The sequence below is a fragment of the Giraffa tippelskirchi genome, chromosome 1 (genome assembly GCF_054371585.1).
Source record: "Giraffa tippelskirchi isolate mGirTip1 chromosome 1, T2T-mGirTip1v1.2.pri, whole genome shotgun sequence".
Classification (NCBI taxonomy): Eukaryota; Metazoa; Chordata; class Mammalia; order Artiodactyla; family Giraffidae; genus Giraffa; species Giraffa tippelskirchi.
Genome location: NC_137275.1, coordinates 38,104,039 through 38,130,423, shown reverse-complemented (window position 1 = coordinate 38,130,423; position 26,385 = coordinate 38,104,039). Strand labels below are relative to the sequence as shown.

Sequence of the window (26,385 nt, the reverse complement as noted above, 5' to 3'; positions counted from 1 at the left end):
TAAATAAAATTTAATTGGAATATATAATAAAAAGAAGACAATTGAGGTACATTTTATCATGTAAATATCTATGCCTCATTCAGGAATTTCTTGTTGTCAGATGCTCAGTCGTGTTCGGCTCTGCAACCCTTTGGACTCTGGCCCACTAGGGTCCTCTGTCCATGTAGCCTGCCAGGCTCTGTCCATGGGATTTCCCAGGCAAGAGTACTGGAACAGGTTGCCATTTCCTCCTCCAAGGGAATCCTCCCAATCTAGGGTTCAAACCTACGTCCCTTGCATCTCTTACATTGCAGGGCAATTCTTTGCTACTAAGCCTTTGGGGAAGCCCCATTCAGGAAATTAACTCCCTGTTAATTAAGTTGGGGGAAGAGTGTACAAATAAGGTTAGGATGTAGATTTCCTAGTGCTCTGCTACCAAGGGGAAGCCGGAAAGAATGTTTTTTATAGAGCGCCCTGTATTCCATAATAAAGACTTTGAACTATGTCCTACATCAGATAGTAAATAAAAAGTCATCTTGCTTAGTCAACACTGACTTTCTTTTCATTAAAACTACCAACAAAATCTTCATTCTGCTTTCTATTTATCTTCAGTACTCCATTGCAACATCTGTCCTTTGCTCTTTTCAAGCAATTTTAAAATGCCATCAAACTGGCCTTCTCCTACACTAGGAGGATTATTATTTTGGTAGTTTGATCATTTATACCTTCTTATTCAAGAATAAACACTAGTAAGTTAATATATAGCCCTAAGTTTTATTTTACTATATCTTTGTCTTTCAAAGTTGTGTTCACTAAATTGAACTTTAAATCAGATAAATAACTCTGGGTTGTGTTTTTTGGCATCTTGTTTATCAATAAGGGTGATACTTTAACATACTTGAAATTGCATTTCCTTAATCGTACACCATATTTGGCTATACATTTGCATCCTATGTGGAACTGGTCTTATTTGCAAATAAAGTTAATAACCTACAAAATACAAGGCAAGTTTGATATCTTTAAAGATGACTGACTAAAGGAAAGGATTAATTGAATTGCTTAAACAATATTTTAAATGATTGGCTAAAACATCAAATAATTATATATATATATATATATATATATATAATCTCATAGATATATATTATAAAGATACTACTAGGTCCACAAAGTCTATTTATCTTAGTATTATTTCTCTCTCAAATTTTTTAAAAAGAAAATATGTTAGCCTGATAAAGAATAGATGCAAAATTCAGTACAAATTAGACACAAAAGCAGTTTAAGCAGTTTAATTAGACTGGCAAGTGTCTCATTTACCGACATCTAAATGTTATAGGCCTCTCTTCATTTATTTATTGGAGAAGGCAATGGCACCCCACTCCAGTATTCTTGCCTGGAAAATCCCATGGACGGAAGAGCCTGGTAGGCTACAGTCCATGGGGTCGCTAAGAGTCGGACACGACTGAGCGACTTCACTTTCACTTTTCCCTTTAATGCACTGGAGAAGGAAATTGCAACCCACTCCGGTATTCTTGCCTGGAGAATCCCAGGGACGGCAGAGCCTGGTGGGTTGCCATCTATGGGGTCGCACAGAGTCGGACACGACTGAAGCGACTTAGCAGCAGCAGCAGCAGCATTTATTTATGCATTATTTGTAATTGTATATTCTTAGATTCATAGAGATAGCTTACTCTTTGAAAAAGCACAGGGACTCTGAAAATTTAATTGGTATAATTTCATATACTTTCTGTTTATATATATATATACATATATATATACATGTATCAGTACTTTTAATTCATCCTCAGGTCAACTAATATCTTGCTATATTATATATTCCAGGTGGGTGTATTAACAGTAAACTCCTGGAAGCCAGAGTATGGCCAGTTCAATCACTTCTGAAAGGACATTGTAATGCCCCCAAACCTCAGAAAGAATATTACAAAATGTCAAAACTGGGAGTAGGCATCACTTTTTTTCTAAGCAAATATTTTGAAAAGATGCCCTAGGGAAAAAAGCATTTGGATGTCAATTTAGAACAGGTGCACAAGACAACAGGGGAGCTCTATCAGACAGAAGCCAATGCAGAGGCAGTAACGGACAGGGCTCCTATTATTGTACACAGTGCCCGTCAATTAAACTCCTCGAAGATATAATATCACAGTACTAATATACACCACAGATTTCTTTGAAAAGCAGTCCCAGCATATGAGATGAAGTGCTTAATTACCAGGAGATTACCAATTAAAATTCTACTAGACTTTTAAAGTTGAAACTCTTTGAAACCAGACTACTATTTTAATAATAACTTACTTTCTCATCATTTTCCCCTATTCCTTAAAGATGTTTAAGAAACTGTAAGACATATGATGGTAGTATCAGTCTTCATAATGTCAATCCTCAATTCTAGCCATCTTTTAAATTACTAACTTTCCTAATTTAATTATATAAATGACAATTACCTATAAAATAGCAATTACTCTGATAAGCACCTGTAAAGACGGAAATGCACTCATGAAACTTATAGGGACTGCTGCGCTGTGCTTAGTTGCTCAGTAACGTCCAACTCTTTGTGACCTCATGGATTGTAGCCTGCCAGGTTCCTCTGTCCATGGGCTTCTCCAGCAAGAATACTGGAGTGGGTTGCCATGCCCTCCTCCACTGGATCTTCCCAACCCAGGGACTGAACCTAGGTCATTTGCATTGCAGGTGGATTCTTTACCATCTGAGCCATCAGAGAAGCCTAAGAATACTGGAGTGGGTAGGCAATCCCTTCTCCAAGGGATCTTCCTGACCCAGGAATTGAACCAGGGTCTCCTGCACTGCAGGCAGATTCTTTACCAGCTGAGCTACCAGGGAAGCCCTGGTAGAGATTAAATACATTGAAATCAATGGCAGGCAACACTTAAAATTAGCTTTGGACTGAGGCCTAAGGTTATAAACTTTCCATATATGATAAAATAATTTTCTCTACTTCACTTGCATTTCTTAGATGTAATGGTGAAGGATATGACTAATTAATGATTTGACTTTTATCCCAATGAAAGTTTACATGATTAGGCTTTGCAATATTTAATGTCTTTATTCTAAATAGACAGAAAATTAATTTGATGGTAAGATAAATGGCATGTAAATGAAGAAATGGTCAACCTCTCTTTTACTTTGTTCTGTCATATCAGAGCCAAGTATTTCCTTCAAACATTTTATATATATAAAGTGTGTGACTGATGAGTTGTTGGTTCCATGAATGTAGAGAAAGGAAGGAAATGATATGCATCGGGGCAAATCTGAAAATCTGTGTGTTAGCAGTGATTCTCAAAAGGGCAATTTTGCCCCTCCCAGGGGAATATTTGACAATATCTGGAGAGACACTTGTTTTGTCACAATTAGGGGTGTGGCGGAGTGGCTCTAGTTACTCATATCTAATGAGTAGAAAGCAGAGATACTGTTAAACCTTCTGCATTGAGAAAGCCCCCTACAACAATAATATGCCTGTAATGTTAATTGTACCATCATTTTGACACATAGGAACAAAAAAATAATCAAAGTCAAGCAAGCACCATCACAGAACAAAGAGACAAGGATATGGTGAACAATGCTGGAGTATGTATTGGTTATACGTGAGGTGAAGTGAGAGTCACTCAGTCGTGTCGAGTCTTTGCAATCCCATGGGCTGTAGGACTGTAACCTGCCAGGCTCCTCTGTCCATGGAATTCTCCAGACCAGGATACTGGAGTAGGTAGCCATTCCCTTCTCCAGAGGATCTTCCCAACCCAGGGATGCAGCCCAGGTCTCCCGCATTGCAGGTGGATTCTTTACTATCTGAGCCACCAGGGAAGCTCATTGGTTATATAGCACTGACATAAAAATATTAATATATATGAAATACATTAAAATCCATATTGTGAGTAGAAACCAGGAATAATCATTTTAGAGATAATTAGGTATATGCTTGGAGTACTTTGTAGAATGAGTACATTTTTACTACCTCTCTTTAAAAAAAAGTATATTTGCTAGAATTCCAATTAAATTATTTCTAATATTTCTTCTCTTTATCTATAATTTATGTATTCCTAATAAGGGAAGCTTTACAGCAATCAGTAGTTTCTGTCAAAAATCTTGGCAGTAGTGCAGAGACAAATTTGTGAACTTCAACAGACCACTGAGAAGTCAGATCATTAATTCATCAATTAATGAAGCTTTGTTCTACTGGCTATGACCTTTGGTTTTATGAGAAAATCCTAAAGTAAGAATTTGAACCCTGTAATCTTGAATTGGAAGCTCTAATACTGCTACTGCAGAAATACTGGTTTATATCTGGCTCTAGATAGGAATAATACTTTACTATAAGAAAAAAATGAATGTATCTCCATTAAATTTTCTGTGTGAAAGTATTTTATCAATCAAAAACTCTTTATATAAAAATGATTATTCCTTTGAATAATCCTATTGATATTCCTATTTTTATGCCACAGTCTTCCCATAGTGATTCTCTCCATAGCTGTGGTTTTAACTTATACATCATAAATAGAATATTATAAAATTGGGAAAAGATGAAAAAATAAATATTTGTGTTGTTTAACTTTGTGACAACAAAAATACAAGATGATTTAATTACAGTGCCTAACTTTTTTTATTAAGTTGATTTGGTCTGAGACAGTAGCAAAAAGCATCTTTGTCTGTACAATAACAACAAAAAATCATTAGCAGGAATTACAGGTAGCATGAAAATGTTAATACAACTTCTGTTGATTTCTTCTGCCTCTGGGTATACAGATTCATTTTTGATCATGGTAGCTAATGCGAAAAGAATGTTTCCTAAAAAGTGATTCTTTTTCTACCATGCTTCAGAATTATTTTATTATTGTTCACTGGGAGGATTTACTGAGGGACAATCACTATCATGCCTATGCTTATTTTACAAGGGGACCCTTGGCCCTCCTCCTCTGTCACCAGGGTGCCAACCTGGTAAGGATTCCAGGACAAGTTGAAGAGTCTTCAGAAATATCAAACCCTCTGACTGTGCTCTATGACAGGAAATAATGAGAGAGTTCTGAATATGGAATAATAAAAGAGGAGAATAAGGCACCCATACAATGGAACTGGCTTTTCTGACCAGAGGACTATTACTTAAGAAGAGCTGACTGTGAGTTAAACCTATACTTGTGCGTGCAAGCTAAGTCACTTCAGTCATGTCTGACTCTTTGTAACCCTATGGACAGCTCCTTTGTCTGTGGGACTCTCCAGGCAAAAATACTGGAGTGGGTTGCCATGCCCTCTTCCAGGGGATCTTCCCGACCCAGGGATCAAACCTGCACCTCCTCCATCTCCTGCATTGGCAAGCCAGTTCTTTACCACTAGCACCACCTGGGAAGTTCAGACCAAAACCTATACTTAAATAGCATAACTGCTAGTTTCTGAGCTCAGATAATTATATGTGTATAATATGTAATTGGTTTTCTGTAGTTGTTATTGTTCAAATTAAAAGACAAAGAAAAGGAGAGATGAGGTTGTATAAGTGTCCACATGTCTTGTTTTTCATAACTTGGCATTAATATTATACTACATCAAATTTTTAAATGACTACATAGTTATATAAATGAATAAGTTAAATTCAAAAGAATAAGTAAATAAGAACAAAATAGAGTGCTTTCTTTAGCAAAATGGTGCTGTGGGTATCATTTTATACCCTATGAGGATTTTTTCATGTATTGTTAAAAAAAATCCAAGCATGTGTATTTCAGCAGTAATACTAATGTAAGAAACCATTGCACTTATATGCAGAAGAGTCATCAGTTTTCAGCCATAGTAGCTAATATATAAAATATGCTGGTATTTAGGGTAGATTATGTTAGTGTTCTGCAAATACCCTTCGCTTCTCTTTGAATACCACCACAAAAGTGGTACAGGGACCAACCCACTGATGTAAGCTTCTATGTGATTGGCTTTGGGCAAATGAATGCATCAGTGTGGCTTTTCTCACTGGAGGCTCAGAAAGGCATGATGGATTCCTTAAAAGCTTTATGCTTCTGCCACCTGCCTGGGAAAGAGTGTGCATGCCCTATGTGGCTGCTAGTCCCAGAGAGTGATGGAAGAAATTATGTCTATATCTCATCTACAGCTGAAAACAGAGTTGCCTCAGCCAAATTACACCCCTCTTTGAAATTTATAAAAAGCTAGTGTGAGCAAGAAGTAATTGTTTGTTGATATAAGCTGCTAAAATATTAAGGTTTATTTGTTTTACAACATTATTGCAGTAAAATATGAAAAATATAATCACACTATCATGTTTGCCACAGAAAGGGAGCATGCTTTAATTTCCCCTAAAATGGGTAATAGAATATTTTTCTAACTACCAAAATAAATAATGAGAATTCCAGATGGCAAATAATTTGTGTTGGGTTCTCTCTTTGGCTCAATTGATCACATTGAGGACATGATAAGGGCTTCAGAGTGAGAGAGACAGTTTTCAAACCCTGGCTCTTCCATTCAATGCTTTGGTTGGTTAACTTTGAACAAGTTGCTTCCTCTATGAATTTTGGTTTCTTAATTTGCATAAAGTAAATAACACAAATCATAAATTTGCAAGCATCAAATAAAAGTAACATGTGAAAAAGATATAGCACATTTTATGGTAAAAGAGATCCATGTATCATAAGTATTGCCTCGAGGAGGGCATGGCAACCCAGTCCAGTATTCTTGCCTGGAGACTCCCATGGACAGGGGAGCCTGGACGGCTACAGTCCATAGGGTCACAAAGGGTTGGACAAAACTGAAGTGACTTAGCACAAGGTCAATAATTAGTAGTTATAGTTACTAATGAGCTGTATCTCACGGTTTTTCAAAGAGGAAAAAGAGTTCTGGATAATATCAGGTTCTAAGATTCCTGATATGAATTTTAATTCCTTAATCTGTATGTAATACCATTAAGAGACTGTTGATTTTGGAAGTGAAGCATAAGCACATGGAAGACACGAAAAAAAGAAAGGAAGAAAGGGCCATAAGGGGAATAGTGTATGTTACATGCAAGACTTTTTAAGCTACAAGTAGAAGCAAACAACTAAAATCAAACTAACTTTATTATAAGGAAATATATTACCCCACAAACATTGAAAATATGGTAAGCTTCACAATCTATATGTCCATGAACAAATGAATAGATAAAGAGGATGTGGTACATATACACAATGGAATATTACCCAGCCATATAAAGGAACGAAATTGGGTGATTTGTAGTGATGTGGATGAACCTAAAGTCTGTTATCAACAATGAAGTAAGTCAAAAATAGAAAAACAAATATCATGTTAACATATATATACGTGTGTGTGTGTGTGTGTGTGTGTGTGTGTGTATGGAATCTAGAAAAATGGTACTGATGAGCCTGTTTACAGGGCAGGAATAGAGATGCAGATGCAGTGAATGGACTTGTGGACACAGTTGGGTAGGAGGGGGTGGAACAAATTGAGAGAGTAGCATTAACATATATACACTATCATGTGTAAAATAGCTAGCTGGTGGGAAATTGCTCTTCAGCACAGGGAGCTCAGTTCAGTGCTCTGTGATGACCTGGAGGAATGGGATAGAGGGGGAAGGAGGATCAAGAATGAGGTGATATATGTATTGATGTATTGTTGCTGTTGTTTAGCCACTTAGTTGTGTCCAACTCTTTTGTGACCCCATTGGCTCTAGCCTGCCAGGCTTCTCTATCCATGGGGTTCTCCAGGCAAGAATACTGGAGTGGGTTGCCATTTCATTCTCCAGATATATGTATACATATAGTTGATTCATGTTGTTGTACAGCAGAAGCTAATACAATATTGAAAAGCAAGTATACTCCAATTCAATTAATCAATTAAAAAAGAATAGATTCTTAGAAAAGTTCAATCAATGGACAGATTCTTAGAAAAGTTCAATCTTCTAAGACTGAACCAGTAAGAGATAGAAATTATTAACAACCCAATTACAAGCACTGAAATTGAAGCTGTGATCAAAAATCTCCCCCCAAAAAAAGAAGCGCAGGACCAGATGGCTTCACAGGAGAATTCCATCAAACATTTAGAGAAGAGTTAATGCCTATCCTTCTAAAACTCTTTCAAAAAATTGCAGAGGAAGGAACACTTCCAAATTCACCCTACGAGGCCACCATCACCCTGATACCAAAACCAAACAAAGACAACACAATAAAAGAAAACTAAAGGTCAATATCACTGATGAACATAAATGCAAAAAATCCTCAACAAAACTTTAGCAAACATAAATCAACAACACATGAAAAAGCTCATACACTATGATCAAGTTGGATTTATTCCAGGAATGCAAGGATTCTTCAGTATATGCAAATCAGTCAATGTGATACACCATATTAACAAATTGAAAGACAAAAACCATATGCTCATCTCAATAGATGCAGAAGAAAAAAAAACCTTTGACAAAAGTCAGCACCCATTTACGATTTAAAACTCTTCAAAAATAGGCATAGAAGGAACCTACCTCAACATAGTAAAGGCCATATATGATAAGCTTAATAGCAAACATTATTCTCAATGGTGAGAAACTGAAAGCATTCTCCCTAAGATCAGGAACAAGACAAGGGTGTTCACTTTACCACTATTATTCAACATCGTTCTGGAAGTCCTAGCTACAGCAATCAGAGAAGAAAAAGAAATAAAAGGAATCCATATCAGAAGAGAAGTAAAGCTCTCACTGTTTGCAGATGACATGATACTGTACATAGAAAACCCTGAAGATAGTATCAGAAAATTACTATAGCTAATCAGTGAATTTAGCAAAGTTTCAGGATGCAAAGTAAAACACAGAAATCGCTTGCATTTCTATATACTAACAGTGAAAAATCAGAAAGTGTAATTAAGGAATCAATCACATTCACCATTGCAACAAAAAGAATTAAATATCTAGGAATAAATTTACCTTTGGAGACAAAAGAACTGTACAAAGAAAATTATAAGACACTAATGAAAGAAATCAAAGATGACATAAACAGATGGAGAGATATTCCATGTTTCTGGGTATGAAGAATCAATATTGTGAAAATGATTATACTACCAAATGTAATCTACAGATTCAATGCAATCCCTATCAAATTACTAATGGTATTTTTCACAGAACGAGAAGGAAAAATTTCACAATTTATATCTACACAAAAAGACCCCAAATAGCCAAAGCAGTCTTGAGAAAGAAGAATGGAGCTGGAGGAATCAAATTTCCTGACTTCAGATTATACTACAAAGCTACAATCATCAAGAGAGTATGGTACTGGCATAAAAACAGAAATATAGACCAATGGAACAAGATAGAAAGCCCAGAAATAAACCCATGCACCTATGGGTACATTATTTTTGACAAAGGAGGCAAGAATATACAACGGAGCAAAGACAGCCTCTTCAATATATGATGCTGGGAAAACTGGACAGCTACATGTAAAAGAATGAAATTAGAACACTTCCTAACGCTGTACACAAAGATAAACTCAAAATGGATTAAAGACCTAAATGTAAGACCAGAAACTATAAAACTCAGAGGAAAACATAAGCAGAACACTTGATGACATAAACCAAAGCGAGATCCTCTATGACCCACTTCCTAGAGTAATGGAAATAAAAACAAAAGTAAACAAGTGGGACCTGATTAAAAGGTTTTGCACAGCAAAGGAAACTATAAGTAAGGTGAGAAAACAACCCTCTGGATGGGAGAAAATAATAGCAAATGAAACAACTGACAAAGGATTAATTTCCAAAATATAGAAGCAGCTCATACAACTCAATACCAGGAAAACAAACAACTCAATCAAAAAGTGGGAAAAATACCTAAATAGACATTTCTCCAAAAAAGACATACAGATGGTTAACAAACACATGAAAAGACGCTCAGCATCGCTCATTAGTAGAGAAATGTAAATCAAAACCACAATGAGATAGCACCTCACTCTGGTCAGAATGGCATCATCAAAAAGTCTACAAGCAATAAATGCTGGAGAGCGTGTGGAGAAAAGGGAATGCTCTTGCACTGTTGGTGGGAATGTAAATTGATACAGCCACTATGGAAGATGGTATGGAGATTCCTTAAAAAACTAGGAATAAAAACACCATATGACCCAGCAATCCCACTCCTAGGCATATACCCTGAGGAAACCAGGTTTCAAAAAGGCATATGAATCCCATTGTTAATTGCAGCACTATTTACAATAGCTAGAACATGGAAACAACCTAGATGCCCATCAACAGATGAAAAGATAAAGAAGTGCAGTACATATACCCAATGTAATATTACTCAGCCATAAAAAGGTACTCATGTGAGTCAGTTCTTATGAGATGGATGAACCTAGAACCTATTATACAGAGTGAAATGAGTCAGAAAGAGAAAGATAAATATCGTATTCTAGTGCACATATACAGAATCTTGAAAAATGGTTCTGAAGAATTTATTTACAGGGCAGCAATGGAGAAATAGACATAAGGAATAGACTTATGGACCTGAGGAGAGGGGAGGAGTGGGTGAGATGTATGGAAAGAGTTACATGGAAACTTACATTACCATATGTAAAATAGATAGCCCACAGGAATTTGCTGTATGTCCTAGGAAACTCAAACAGTGGCTCTGTATCAATCTAGAGGGGTGGCAAGGGAAGGGAGATGGGAGGGAGGTTCAAAAGGGAGGAGATATTAAAAAAAAAAAAAGAAACTTCCAAGTGTATAAGGTAGTATTATAAATTATAATCTCCATGATGTATATTAGATCCCCAAAACTTGTGTGTTTTATAACCTGAAGATTATATCCTTTGACAAACATCTCATTTCTCTTACCTTTAAGCTCATGGCAACCCTCCATTCTACTTTCTAATTCTATTAAGTTCGTTCTTTTTTTTTTTTGTAGTGTTTGATTACATCTAAACACTAGCCAGATGGATGAGCTTACTTTAAAAATATTGGGGTCTCAGGTGGAGCTGGCGGAGGCTCAGCTTCCTCTGATGAGTGAAGCGCTGCGATGGAAAGACAGTCACCTAGCACAAACAAGGGCTCTGTTGGAAAAGAGGAAGGGAAGTACTGAGCAAACAACCACGTCTGTAAAAATGTTCTTTATCTGATCAACTGTTGCTCATATCATATAGGTTTTGTATGTATAACAGACATCATTTTTAACATATCACCTTAAGAAACAAAGATAAACTTTTGAAAATGGCATATGACATATTTTAACCTACTTGACCATTAAACCCATAATTGATCTGGAGTGCAGCCACCACAAGCTATTCCAAGAAAGAAAAAAAAAAAGGCGCTTTTATGAAACACTCATCTAAGAATAGAAGTATGCATTTTTCCTGTATGTGGTCAATGCACATTATAGTACTTTCTTTAAGAACTCTGCAAGAAGGTAAAGTGCAGCTGTAAAAGTACATCCCAATACAATGGTTCTCTATTAGTCATTTGCACTGGTTCTTGCATATAAAATAGTTGGCTTTTAGGTCACCTACAGATAAGAACTTTTGGGGTCTTCAGAAGAAAAGACTGATCATTTTTACATTCTATTCTAGTATAACTCCTAACAAAAACACTTGCAAATTCATGTTGAACATTTTTATATATTCAAATACAACAAATGGAAAAATATTTTCTATCTTTAAAAATGGCATGTAACTTTTGAATCCACACATTTTGTACTTCATTTCAACAGCAGTTAAAAATAATGCCTTCAAATAGAAACCTTATTATTACTCAGTAACTTCTAACACATATAGAGTGAGACAGTGAAATTTTATTTCAATCTACAAAAGTATGAGATCTCATTAACAAACAACTCCCATGTATATGATTAAAAATATAATAATAATCAATGCTTAGTCATGCAGTGGGAGTTTCCCTCATACGTGTGTGTGTGCATGTGTGCTCAGCCAAATCCAACTTTTTGTGATCCCATGAACTGAAGCCTGCCAGGTGTCTCTGTCAATCATACTACATTCTTTAAGTCTTTAATTACGGCACTGGTATCTGCTATTCCACTTGTGTTATGCTATTGCTTCTGATTTTCTGTCTTGGCCAAAGTCTAGTTTCAAGAGTATCTACTTTCACTTTTCTACCATTATAAATCTTCCTGGACAACATAGATAACTAATTTCAGGGTTTTGAAAGCTGTTATGTATATTTTATTTCATTTTTATCACAAGGATTAAGTAGATGAACACAGGATGGTGCCATCGACTTCCTTAAGCCACTGAGATAGACCTTGCAGGATTCCTGTTTCTCAGACTCCACACGTTCCTACCCCCACTGTGTGAGGAAGCTATGATGGCATTGTGTATCCCCTATGAGAGAACTGCTACTATATATACAGATTTTAGTATTGCAGAGGCTTTCCTTAGGAGTCCCAAATACTCCTTCCAGCAGTGGGATAGGTCTGAGAACTTACTTGGCATGAAAACTATAGCCATCACCTTGGATCTCTGGAGATCAGTAGCCCCAGCTACTACTGTGAGTTCAGTTCAGTTCGGTCACTCAGTCGTGTCCGAATCTTTGGGACCCCATGTACTGCAGCACGCCAAGCCTCCCTGTCTATCACCAACTCCTGGAGTTTACTCAAATTCATGTCCATTGAGTTGATGACGCCATCCAACCATCTCATTCACTACTGTGAAAATTGTGGTAATTATGTCCATTTTGCCTTTGGAGGTGAGGAGATATCAACCTTATATACAGAAGTCAGACACCACTGACTTTCCATAATGACAGTGACCATGTCACTGAAACTTTTGTTTTTATTTAGTGAATGGAGATTTCTTTGGAAACTCTCAGGAAACATGTTAGAGTGGTACCATCTGCATATCTGAGGTTATTGATATTTCTCCCAGTAATCTTGATTTCAGCTTGTGATTCATCCAGCCTGGCATTTCACGAGATTTACTCTGCATGTAATTTAAATAAGCAGGCTGACAATATATAGCTTTGACATATTCCTTTCCTAATTTTGAACCAGCCCATTGTTCTAATGGCAGAAAGCAAAAAGTAAAGAGCCCCTTGATGATGTTGAAAGAGGAGAATGAAAAAGCTGGTTTAAAACTCAACATTCAAAAAACTAAGATTATGGCATTTGGTCCCATCACCATATGGCAAATAGAAGAGGATAAAGTGGAAATAGTGACACATTTTATTTTCTTGGGCTCCAAAATCACTGCAGACAGGGACTGCAGCCATGAAATTAAAAAATGCTTGCTCCTTGGTAGGAAAGCTATGACAAATCTATCAGTCAGTTCAGTCGCTCAGTCCTGTCTGACTTTTTGTGACACCTTGGACTGCAGCATGCCAGTCTTCCCTGTCCATCACCAACTCCTGGATTGTACTCAAACTCATGTCCATAGCGTTGGTGATGCCATCCAACCATCTCATCTTCTGTCGTCCCCTTCTCCTCCCACCTTCAGTCTTTCCCAGCATCAGGGTCTTTTCCAATGAGTTGGTTCTTCACATCAGGTGGACAAAGTACTGGAGTTTCAGCTTCAGCATCAGTCCTTTCAATGAATATTCAGGACTGATTTCCTTTAGGATGGACTGCTTGGATCTCCTTGCAGACCAAGGAACTCTCAAGAGTCTTCTCCAACACTGTAATTCAAAAGCATCAATTCTTCAGTAATATCTCTGCCATTTAATATGCTGGTCATAGCTTTTCTTAAAAAGCAGAGATGTCACTTTGCCAACAAAGGTCCCTATAATCAAAGCTATGTTTTTTCCAGTAGTCATGTACTGATGTGAGAGTTGGACCATAAAGAAGGCAGAGATCCTAAGAATTGATGCTTTTGAAATTTGGTGCTCAAGGAGACTCTTTAGAGCTCTTGGACTGCAAGGAGATTAAACCAGTCAATTCTAAAGGAAATCAACCCTCAATATTCATTGGAAGGACTGGTGCTGAAAGAAATAGAAGTTCCAATATTTTGACCACCTGATGCAAAGAGCTGACTCACTGGAAATGACCCTGATATTGGGGAAGATTGAGGGCAGGAGGAGAAGGGGGCAGCAGAGTATTAGATGGTTGGAACCATCACTAACTCAATGGATATGAGTTTGAGCAAACTCCGGGAGATAGTGAAGGACAGGAAGCCTGGCATGCTGCAGTCCATGGGGAGACAAAGAGTCAGACAGGACTCAGCAACTGAACAACAGGGAACACAGATGCTGAATTCTCTAACCTGATAAGCAAATCCATTTAAGTGTGCCCACTGTTCTGAGTCTGTTGACTGCTTCTTCATTCTGTCAAGACAATTCTTCAAAACCTCATTTGCTGTAGGTCATCATTCTTTCTAAACTTCAAGTAGACATCACAGATTACATTAGGATTGTCTCCAAGTATCTTCACCAGGAAACAAATCCTGACACACACATGAATTTCACCATATCAGGGAAGTTCCCCTTATCTACCATAACACTCTCAGCCCCAAGTCAGCAGCCTCAAGATCCATTCCAGGATATTTTCTCAAAGTTCCTGCCGTACATGCCTTAGGTCTTTCAGTTCTTTCCATGAACATATTTTCTACCAAAGCAGAAAGAGTACTTCTACAACTGGCTTTTGTTTACTCCTCGCTGCTTTGTAGACCTAGAAGCCACGAGAAGAAGTATGGTTATTCCTTAGGAAATCTCCTTCAGGTAAGAGTTTGCATAATCTTCAGGCTAGAGGAGACTATCTCTTCAAGCAAAGAGAGAGCCACTTCTGAGAGGCCAATATATTGAGGAGATCTCAGCATTTAAAGTCTTCAAGTGCATGCACCTAAATGTCCCCATCTCAGATCCTAAGACCCTGCTTTTTCCCTGATAATGCTCTGATTTTCATCCTAAAGTCATACTGAAACTGTGAATTAAGCAGTTTCTTGATACTGTCATAGTTCATATATTGGGTTTTGTTTTCTGGCCAATCTGAGCTCTACTTTTGTAAATAAAGGTCTTTTAGAATGTTGTCACTGAGGCTTCTGGCTTTCTCACCATGATGTCCAACTGAAGGATGAGTAACAGAAGCCTGACATTCTCTTCCTTCAGCACATTTATAGTGCCAGCAGTATGCGACCAACCAGCTCTTCAGACCTTATCATTACTATTGCCACCTCATCTCTTAAATTCTAGAAACATTAAGTAAACCAGTGTATTTCTTATATGTATCATATCCCAAATCTCCACAGATGAGGATCTCAGTAATTGTGCTGCTAAAATATGCCAGGGCAAGTACAGTATCATCACCTCACTTAACAGTAACTTAAATGTCTTTGCCATCTGGACAGCCCAGAATCCAACTCAAAATTCTATCCTGAAAATTTACTTTTAGGAGAACTTCTGGCACAAACTCTTTTCTTTTGATTTTCCATAGATTTGGAGCCAGAGATAATATCCAAAGGCAATCCAGCCAGGAATGGAGATTAATGTATAAAAAGGAAAATAAACAATAATGTATCATTAAGCCCATTACTGCCATGGGCAACTGAAACTGTATCCTACAGGAAACAGTTGGGAAAATGTTATAAAATTGCATTATTCCTCTTAATTGTCAAGGGACCTGGACTATTAACATTAATTTTCATTTTTCATATTTTGAAGACTGTTAGTTGTTAATTCCATAGTACTTCTGGTCTGCTTCATGTACAAGAAGAGAGACCTCCTTAAAAAAAGAAACCATCATCCACAAAGATACAAATATGCACAGTTAGAAATTACCTAGAGCACACTAAAATTGAAGGCCATAAGGTTACATAAGGGTGCTGACAATTTCTGTCTTTATCACATTTAACATTGACATATTTGACTGAGATGAAGAAGACTGAGGGATGAAGAACTGATGCTTTTGAATTGTGTTACTGAAGATGACTCTTGAGAGTCCCATGCAGATCAGGCTAGTCAATCCTAATGAAATTCAACCCTAAATATTCATTGGAAGGACTGATGCCGAAGCTGAAGTTCCAATACTTTGGCCATCTGTTGTAAAGAGCCGACTCATTGCAAAAGCCCTTGATGCTGGGAAAGATCAAAGGCAAAAGGAGAAGGAGGTGGCAGAGGATGAGATGGTTGGATGGCATCACCGACACAATGGACATGAATCTGAGCAAACTCTGCAAGATAGTGGAGGGCAGAGGAGCCTGGGGCCATGAACAGCATGCTGCAGTTCATGGGGTTTCAGTGTTGGACATGACTTAGTGACTCAACAACATCATCAAAGAAATTTCTTCCTTTTCTAGATTTTTACTTCCTCTTTAATTTTTGTCTGAAAATCATTTTTGAGGTATTCTCATAATATTATTATTGATACAGAAAATAGGCTATAATTTGCCCAGGGTGAATTCAAAACTGGTCAGTTATCCTCAAAACATCCTATCAATTTAGATAATGTTTCAACTCTTTATAAAAAATGAAATAAAATATATTTGGGCTTCTCCAGTGACTCAGCAGTAAAGAATCTGCCTGCAGTGCAGGAGACACAGGAGACATGGATTCAATCCCTGGTTTGGGAAGATCCCCTGGAGAAGGAAATGGCAACCTACTCCAGTATTCTTGCCTGGAGAATCCCATGGACAGAAGAGCCTGGTGGAACTACAGTCTATGGGGTCGCAAAGAGTTGGATATGACATAGCTGCTAAACCACCAGGAAAGTGTTTAATATTCAATAAAATCAAGTATAAATTCAGTCATTGAGAAATATGTATCATTAGTATTTTTTAGTATATATTTACCACATTTTCGTTGCAGTATTTTCCAGAGTTTTTGTGCTCAGAAAATTCTGCTCAAACCTGGATAAATCTTCATCTATATTTGTTGCTAATATTTTTTTAATACAAAATTACCTTAATTTATGCTGTAAGTAGATGGCTTCCCCAGTGAAGAGGGCTCCCCTGGTGGCTCAGTGGTAAAGAATCCACCTGTAATGCAGGAGGCACAGGAGACTCGGGTTTGATCCCTGGGTCAGGAAGATCCCCTGTAGGAAGGAATGGCTACTCACTCCAGTATTCTTGTCTGAAAAAATCCCACGGACAGAGGAGCCTGGCAGGGTACAGTCCATGGGGTCACAAAGAGTCAAGACATAAATGAAGATACTGAGCATAGCATGCTATAAGTAATGTTCTAACTTGCTCTTTTTTTCAAGTTATCTATTCTTAATAATATTTTAAACTAAGAATTCCTTATAATTTTTCAATTATTAAAATCATTTTCAGTTGAACCTCTCATACTTCCAGGCTTCATCAAATCTTAATATACATGAATATTTTTCAAAACATGAAGACTTATTCTTTTGCAATTATATAACTTTAACTGCAGTCTTAAAGAATTCCCTATAGTTCCTAAGAGATTTAGCAACAGTCAACTTCAGGTTTCTTTCTCAGTTAATTAATTCCCACTTAATAGAAGGGACAATACTTTGGCACTGTTATTTGTATTTTGAACAGGCCTTGGGTTTGTCTCACTTCCCCCTTAATACCAAATCATTCATTAGTCTCCTCTTTTTTCTACCTGTTTACCTGAAACAGTAGTCAAATTGCAGCAAAGCCTTTATCCAAGCTATGTCAACATGCATCTAAGCCTTTATTTATCTCTTGACTTTTTTTTTCTTCTTCCACATAAAATATTAGGCAAGGAAAACAAGGCAACTGACACTTCTTGGTCTAATTTGTGCTATTTCCCTTCCAAAGCCTATGACTAGCTTTCCCTTTCCAGTAGTCTTATTTTCTTTTTTCTAATCTTCTCATCTCTCTTGTTTGCCTCTTCCCCTCCACATGAACGGCTTTACATTTTAAGTCATACAGTTTTAATCTAACATATTCAATATTTAAATCTTTTTACTTTAAAATAAAAAACTTAAATCTAAAGTAACACATCTAAATATATCACTGCATTGTTTTCTGAATTATTGATATTGTCAAATTAGTTTCAGGTTTCCATTTAGCCATTAAATGAGATAAAACTAGCATATTTTAGTTAACAACTCCTTAAACTCTAATGGAGAAAACTCAATTCTAATGTTGCTGGTTGGCATAGCATTTCTTTAGTGGCTGACAGCTACAAATAGTATTACTCTGTAAAACGTATTACTTTGAAATGTTTCTCAAGACATTTTATGTTAATCTCATTATAATGGGACTACAGTCAAGCGATTGCAATGGTAGCGATTTTAACTGCTTTTATAGAAATTGTAGATAGATCGGACTGAGTCCAAAATCTACTCCAAATAAAGCAGCTATCACCATTATGTTTTTTGATAACCATAAATGCTAAACTATCTTCCATAAAAAGCTAACATAAAAATTATATAAGTCCTCCTTAGAAATTATGGATTTTTATAACTTCCAATTTTTTAGTATATTTTATGCAGAAATTTAATTTTCAGGTTGGAAAATGATGTTCAAAAATACCATATATAGAGTTTTTATACAGAGTTAATCTTCAGAGCTGTATACAACCTGTGTTTAATAAAGCCTCCATAATAGTTTTATCCCTGATAGAGTGTAGATTGATCATGTAGATTAAAATGGGGATTATATAATTTCCATAAAACTGCCTTCTAATTTAAATATCAGTTTTACCTCTAAGTATCAATTTTACCTCTAGTAAACTGAACAGTTCTGAAAAATGTATGATTAAAATATACTTTAATAGGTATACATGAAGTCTAGCTTATACCTATGCATTCACTTCTTCAATTATTTAACCATTATGTACAGAGGATTTACTATGTGCCAAGTACTGTGTTAGCCACCAAGGTTACAGTGACACATGCTATATTGTTCATTTTTTAATATATTATAATTCAGATTGTCTGACAGGCAAACATATTGTGAAAGTGAAGTTGCTTAGTCGTGTCTGACTCTTTGCGACCCCGTGGAGTGTAGCCTACCAGGCTCCTCCGTCCATGGGATTCTCCAGGCAAGAATACTGAGTGGGTTGCCATTTCCTTCTCCAGGGGATCTTCCCGACCCAGGGATTGAACCCGGGTCTCCCACATTGGAGGCAGACGCTTTAACCTCTGAGCCACCAGGGAAGTCCAACATATTACAATACTGATACTAATAAAAACAGTAGATAATATTTACTGAGTGCATTCTACTTATGAATTGTTCTGTTCTAAGTAGTATTCTTGCCTGGAAAATTCCATGGATAAAGGAGTCTGGTGGGCTATCATTCATGGAGTCACAAAGAGTTGGACAAACACTTTGGGCACCTGTTGTAAAGACCAAACTCACTGGTAGAGACCCTGATGCTGGGAAAGATTGAAAGGAAAAATAATTATAGGGAAGCAGAGTATGAGATGATTAGACAGCATCACCGACTCAATGGACATGAATTTGAGCCAACTCCAGGAGATAGTGGAGGACAGAGAAGCCTGGCATGTTGCAGTCCATGAGGTCTCAGAGTTGGACACACATAGTGACTGAACAACAACAATCTTGACAGTAAGAGAAAGGTTAACGTTTTTATTCCCATTACAGATAATAGATATTAAATTTAATGAGATCAAGTTATTTGCCCAATGTTACACAGCTACTGCAAGAAGAGCTAGGATTCAAATAATGTTCTCACTGATTACACAACTAAAACTTTTAACTATATAATTTATGGAACCATTAAGATTCCACATGACCACTATAAAAACTCAACTTTTAAAAGAGTTCTAAGATTTAAAAGTTATGAACAGTGTTTTCAATTAAATTCGAATAGATATAATTTATTTCACTCATATTAAAAGAGCAATGTTTCTTAAAAATGTGTTCTTAAGTCTGCAAAGGTTCAGTCATCCTAGAAAACACAAAATATACCAGCATCTTTGAGTTACTATTCTAAAAAGCAATATGCTAACATTTGTCAAGAGTCATGAAGAGTTTTTACATTTATGACATGCTACAAGGTGACTTCTAGAAACAACTTTAAGAAAATAACTCAAAGGAATAGTCAAAAAGCATATGGGAAAAGATGTTTCAGCATTATTTTCAAAATAATGAAAATGGCCTAAATATCTAATAGTATTATATGAATTGTTATTAATTTCAGTTAATCTGTCCAGAAAATGGTATAATTTGAAATAATTAAAAATAATAATTATAAACATAGATAAATATATGTAACATAACAATATCATGCAATAAATATATGTAATTAAAAATTAACTCTTAGAATTTCAGTTGTTTATAATTGATGAATATTTATAGGCAATTACTGGAAATGTAAATAAAAATAAAAACATTTCATTTGTTGGACAAGAAGGATAATGAGTCAATTTTTCTCTCATTTTTGTTTCAAATAAATGAACATTTTCTTAACATTATGTTTAAAAGCTTAACATTTTCAAAGATTTTTTTTCATCTAAAGGGCAGAAGAATGTCTTAATATACTTACTTAAAAGTATGATGGCTAATCCACATTTTTCAGCACAATAATTTCCAAAGAATTTTTGATTTAAGGATTCTTATTATAATATGCACAATTATATTTACCATATAATGATATGTAATTGAATTTCTAAAGTAAAAATATCTTTGTAAGGGCTGCAGGTCAAAAAAGATATATTTTTCTTTTTCTTTGCCAAATACTTGAAAAACTGAAATAATTTCACAATTTTTTCTCCCTGTTCATAAACAAAATAAATTCTGACTTCAGCCAAAAATATCAACATATGTAAGAGTTGACTGAATTCATCTTCTGTTCATAGTAAAACGGCTCCATACATTTATGCGAACATGAACTGAAAAAAAATTAAGAGAAAATTCAAGGTGATTTCCATTCCTATAGAAGGATATATTTGAAACGTTTCTAGGCAACGAATTTAGAAGTTTTGGCAACATCAAAAAGGAGAAAAAAAAAAAAATAGTGGGATAAAGTACAAAGTTTCTCCAGTTTAGCAGAATGTTTTTTTGGCTAGAGTCAGGAAAAGTATAAGCTGCTCTCTGAACATGTTAGGCTATTTTACATACATATATATACATACATATATATGATTATATAGTAATCAAAATTCCTATTAGTTTTAATATAACATTTCTTTGCAAGGCAAAACCTAAGAAAATAAAACTCCTTGAAAATAGCAGGAAATATGAAAGATGAAGCAGTACTTTCTTACTCTAGCATAATCTCTAATTCCCCAAGATGTGAAGAAAGTTATGCTCACTTTTACTCACCCTTTGAGTCTCATTTAATAAGCTGGTATATTTTTTAATCTTGACCTATTTCTTTTTACTGGTGATATTTCTTGTTCCATTTTACATTCATGTATAACATTCCACTCCCAACTAAGTGGTGTGCAAAAACAACTATTTATTATGCTCACAGTTTCTGTGTGTCAGAAATTCAGAAAGGGTACAGCCAGGAACTACTTGCCTGTGGTCAACAGAGTCTAATGCCCTAGATAGGAAAACTCATATACTGAAAATAATGATGTCTGGCAGTCAAAATCATCTGAAGAATCATTCATGATAGGAGAAATTCCAAAGTCACATTTTAGAACACTGTGTGGAATGGGAGATGTTGTTGTGACTAACTTTGAGAAAAGAGAACCTGACATTCAGCTTTTGAATCCACTTGGATGTTTATAGCTCACTCTCTCTGTTTTGCTAACAGATTTGTATCTGTCAGGTGTTCCCAAGTGGCTTAGTGGTAAGGAATCTGCCTGTCAATGCAGGAGACACAGAAGACACATTTTCAATCCATGGGTTGGGAAGATCCACTGGAGGAGGAAATGGAAACCCACTTCAGTATCTCTGCTGGACAATCCTATTTGCAGAGGAGCCTAGCAGGCTATAGTCCACAGGGTCACAGAGAGTCAGACAAATACTTTGGCCAGCGGATGCAAAGAGCCAACTCATTGGAAAAGACCCTGATGCTGGGAGACCCTGATGCTGAAGGTAAAAGGAGAAGGGGGTGACAGAGGATGAGATACTTAGATAGCATCATCGATTCAATGGACATGAATTTGAGCAGACTGAGCATGCACAACCCATATTGCCCTAGCACTGTACTGGAAGTTGAGATTTAAAGATGAGCAGTATACATCCTCGTTCTTATGGATGAGTAAATAAGCAATTACAGTAATTACTAGTTGAAGACATATACAAATCAAGATAGTTGAATATACAGGAAGATGTTAGGTATGGGGAAGATGATGAGAAATCTTAAATGATTAATAGAAATGTGCTAAGGAATAAGAAGAAAGGGTTAGAGAATGCTTCACCCAGAGGAAGTACAAGTCAAAAGTTATGAAAATCTGACAATATGATCCAGTTGGGAGATGACAGCTAGTTCAGAATGGCAGGAGCTTAGAATATGAGAACATAATCATAGGAATTGAGACTGGAAGTCCATACCATGAAGCACTCTGGGTGCTACAATAAGGAAACTTGCCCTGAGACAGATTGAAATCATGAGATGGCTTGTGATCAGAGGAGTCAGATTTATAAGATCAACTGAATAACACAGTAGAGAATGCATTGAAGGGAGGCAAGAAAAGAAACAGAAAGATGAATTAGTACACTAGAAATTATGAGAACTTCAATGACAATAGCACCAAGAATTACCTAAATTACCTAAATTGGACCAGTTCATATGGGAAGTAGAAATGTTAGAACAAAGTGGTTTATTGGACTTGGGAACTAAGGGAGAGTGTCTTTAATCTTTTGGGCCTTCAAAGCAAAATACCACAAACTATGTAGCTTTTAAACAACATTAAGTTATTTTTCAGTGTTCTGGAATCCAAGACAAGAGTGTTGACACAGCTAGGTGAGGGCTGTCTTCTGAGTCACAGACTTTTCATTGTATGGTGGAAGTGGCTAGGGATCTCTCTGGAGCCTCTTTTATAAATGTATCCAATTTGTGAGGATGCCACCCTCATGGCTAAAGTACCTCCCAAAGACCCCATCTATGAATACTATCACCAGTATGATTTCAACATGAATTATGAAGTGACACAAACATTCAGAATGTAGCAGACCAATGCTCATGATAAGCATTTTTGCGTTTTTTTTTTTAATAAATTTATTTATTTTAGTTGGGGGCTAATTACTTTACAATATTGTAGTAGTTTTTGCCATACATTGACATAAATCAGCCATGGGTTTACATGTGTTCCCCTCCCTGGACCCCCCACCCACCTCCCTCCCCATCCCATCCCTCTGGGTCATCCCATTTTTGCGTTTTTGACTGAATACTAAGCCAATGCTGTTCCTTTCATGTGAAATGATGAATAGAGTAGATGGAAGGATTGGAGTCCTGTGACAAGCTTAGTCATTTGTGAATATGGTACAGGTGGCTTAAATGAAAATGCACAGTGAGGAGTTAGACTTATTTTAGGGATTAGTTCCTATCAGTTTATACATGACAGATTAAAAAAGTGGATGCAATGAAGTCTTCTGGGGAGAGTCAGCAGCTTGAGAATAGCACAGAACTAAAATCAGAATGTGAAGAAACGACAATAGTTGAGATAATGATTCAGTCAAGAATTCTGAAAAGGGGCAGAAAGTAAGAGGAAAACACATGAATGTCAAGTAATGGTAATAGTGGTAATAATAATAGCAATAAAGGAACTTGAAAATCAATCAAAAGTAAGCCCTTACAAGAAAAAGACAAAAATGTTTATTTGTTGTGTATAATAGCAAGAATTAAACATGGAAGAAGCAGTTTCATTGGATGAATAAGCAGTGATTTGAGATGTCAGTAGAAAGTGAGAGAGTGGAAAAAAGAATAGAGATAATTTTATTTTTAATATGGACTATGAGGTGAGAAAGAGAACAGTAATCTGGTTAGGAGATGGGGAAATATGAAGTAGTATAAATGTCAGTTCAAAAGGGCAAATAGAAAGTAGTTAAAAAACCTATAGAGAGGTTACATAATCAACTAGCATTTTCTTTCATCATTCTCCTTTGCAGATCTGAAAGTTTCCTTAGCACTTGATCCAGACTGAAGTAAGGGGTCCTAGAACCATTGGTTAATTATGGGGATAACCTGGATTTCATTAATGACTTGCAGTCACCATCATTAAATAGGTATCCCCAAAGGCACTATCTAGTATCAAAATAAAAAAATAAGTCAGGGAAACAGTCAAATGCACTGTGTTAGAATAATTAGATAATTAAATAATTATTTAATTAAATAATTAGAATTCCAGAAATTATGGGATTAGGAGGCAAAAAGATGAAATCCAGGTATAAGCCAATGGAATGTACCTTAGAGAAAAAGTCTGACAAAAACAGGAAGAAAAATATGTGAGGTAGAATTCAGAATGATTTCCGGAGCTAATTGGATATAGATAACCCTTATATTTAGAAATATAACTGAAATATTTGGCCAGTTCTCAAGTCAAAAGTAGTAGCACTTGATTACTATGAACTGAATTCCCCCCAAACTGTTGTTAAACACCTAACTCTCAATATGACTATATTTGGAAATAGGGCTTTAAGGAGGTAATTACGTTCTTTGACTAGCATTAGTGTACTTATAAGAAAAGACACCAGAGAGTTCACTCTTGTGTTCTCGCTCTCTTTCACTGAGGAAAAGCCATGTGAGGACAAACAAAGTGACAATCTGCAAGCCAGGAAGAGAACCCTCACCAGAAGCTGAACCCTTCTGGAGTTCGATCTTGAAATCTCCAGCATCCAGAACCGTGAGAAAATAAATTTCTGTTGTTAATCACTGACTCCATGGACATTAGTTTGAACAAACTCCAGGAGATAGTGAAGGGCAGGAAAGCCAGGGAAGCTGCTGTTCATGGGATCATAGAGAATAGGAGATGACTAAGCAACTGAACAAAATTCTCCAAGCCAGGCTTCAACAGTACATGAATTGTGAACTTCCAGATGTTTAAGCTGGATTTAGCAAAGACAGAGGACACCAGAGATCAAATTGCCAACATCCGCTGGATCATTGAAAAAGCAAGAGAGTTCCAGAAAAACATCTAGCTTTATTGACTATGCCAAAGCCTTTGACTGTGTGGATAAAAACAAACTGTGGAAAATTCTTAGAGAATACCAGACCACCTGACCTGCCTCCTGAGAAATCTGTATGCAGGTCAAGAAGCAACAGATAGAACTGGACATGGAAAAACAGACAGGATCCAAATTGGGAAAGGAGTACTTCAAGGCTGTATATTGTCACTCTGCTTATCTAACTTCTAACCAGAGTACATCATGTGAAATGCTGGGCTGGATGAAGCACAAGCTGGAATCAAGACTGCTGGGAGAAGCATCAGTAACCTCAGATATGTAGATGACACCACCATTATGGCAGAAAGTGAAGAAGAACTAAAGAGCCTCTTGATGAAAGTGAAAGAGGAGAATGAAAAAGTTGGCTTAATGCTCAACATTCAAAAAATGAAGATCATGGCATCTGGTCGCATCACTTCATGACAAATAGATGGGGAAAAAATGGAAACAGTGAGAGACTTTTTTGGGGCTCCAAAATCACAGCAGATGGTGATTGCAACAATGAAATTAAAAGACACATGCTCCTTGGAAGAAAAGCTATGACTAACCTAGACAGCATATTGAAAAGCAGAGACATTACTTTACCAACAAAGGTCCATGTAATCAAAGCTACTGTTTTCCAGTAGTCATGTACGAATGTGAGGTTTGGACTATAATGAAAGCTGAGCGCTGAAGAATTGATGCTTTTGAACTGTGGTGTTGGAGAAGACTCTTGAGAGTCCCTTGGACTGCAAGGATATCCAACCACTCTATCCTAAAGGAAATCAATCCTGAATATTCATTGGAAGGACTGATGCTTAAGCTGAAACTCCAATCCTTTGGCCACCTGATGCGAAGAACTGACTCATTGGAGAAGACCCTGATGCTGGGAAAGATTAAAGGCAGGAGGAGAAGAGGACGACAGAGGATGAGATGGTTGGATGGCATCAATGACTCGATGGACATGAGTTTGAGTAGGCTCTGAGAGTTGGTGATGGACAGGGAAGCCTGGCGTGCTGCAGTCCATGGGATCACAGAGTCGGACACGACTGAGCAACTGAACTGAACTGATCAACTGAACAACAAAACGAAGTCAGACAATCTGTGACATTTTTGTTAAGGTGACTTGAGCAGATTGAGATTCTAATGGAGATTTACACTTGTATAGAAGTGTACCTTACAGAAAGCAGACCACTACACTGGAAATCAGGTGAATAGACTCTTAAAACTGCCACTCACTCTCATTGATAACTGTTAATTTGGCCTGCTTTTCAATTTTATCATTGAAATGTTATTTTTTTCATTATGTTGATATATGAATCATTACAATAAATTTACCGAATGTTATATTGGTTTGTTTTTTTGCTATGACCAGTGCATTTTCTTGGCAGAACTCTATTAGCCTTTGCCCTGCTTCATTCTGTACTCCAAGGAAAAATTTGTCTGTCACTCCAGGTGTTTCTTGACTTCCTACTTTTGCATTCCAGTCCCCTAT

General features: G+C 36.6%; 1 protein-coding gene across 2 annotated transcripts in view; it reads right to left on the bottom strand.

The window, feature by feature from the left end:
- Positions 1-26,385, bottom strand: part of LOC145513035 (uncharacterized) — a 266,458-nt gene that overhangs the window by 134,647 nt on the left and 105,426 nt on the right. The window contains exons 2-3 of one of the 2 annotated variants that reach the window (XR_014059094.1): positions 16,800-16,930; positions 10,913-11,015 (exon numbers count right to left, since the gene is read on the bottom strand). The gene's annotated coding sequence lies outside the window, so the exon portion shown is untranslated. The remainder of the gene's footprint in view (positions 1-10,912; positions 11,016-16,799; positions 16,931-26,385) is intronic. The other variant, XR_014059103.1, reaches the window with a different exon arrangement.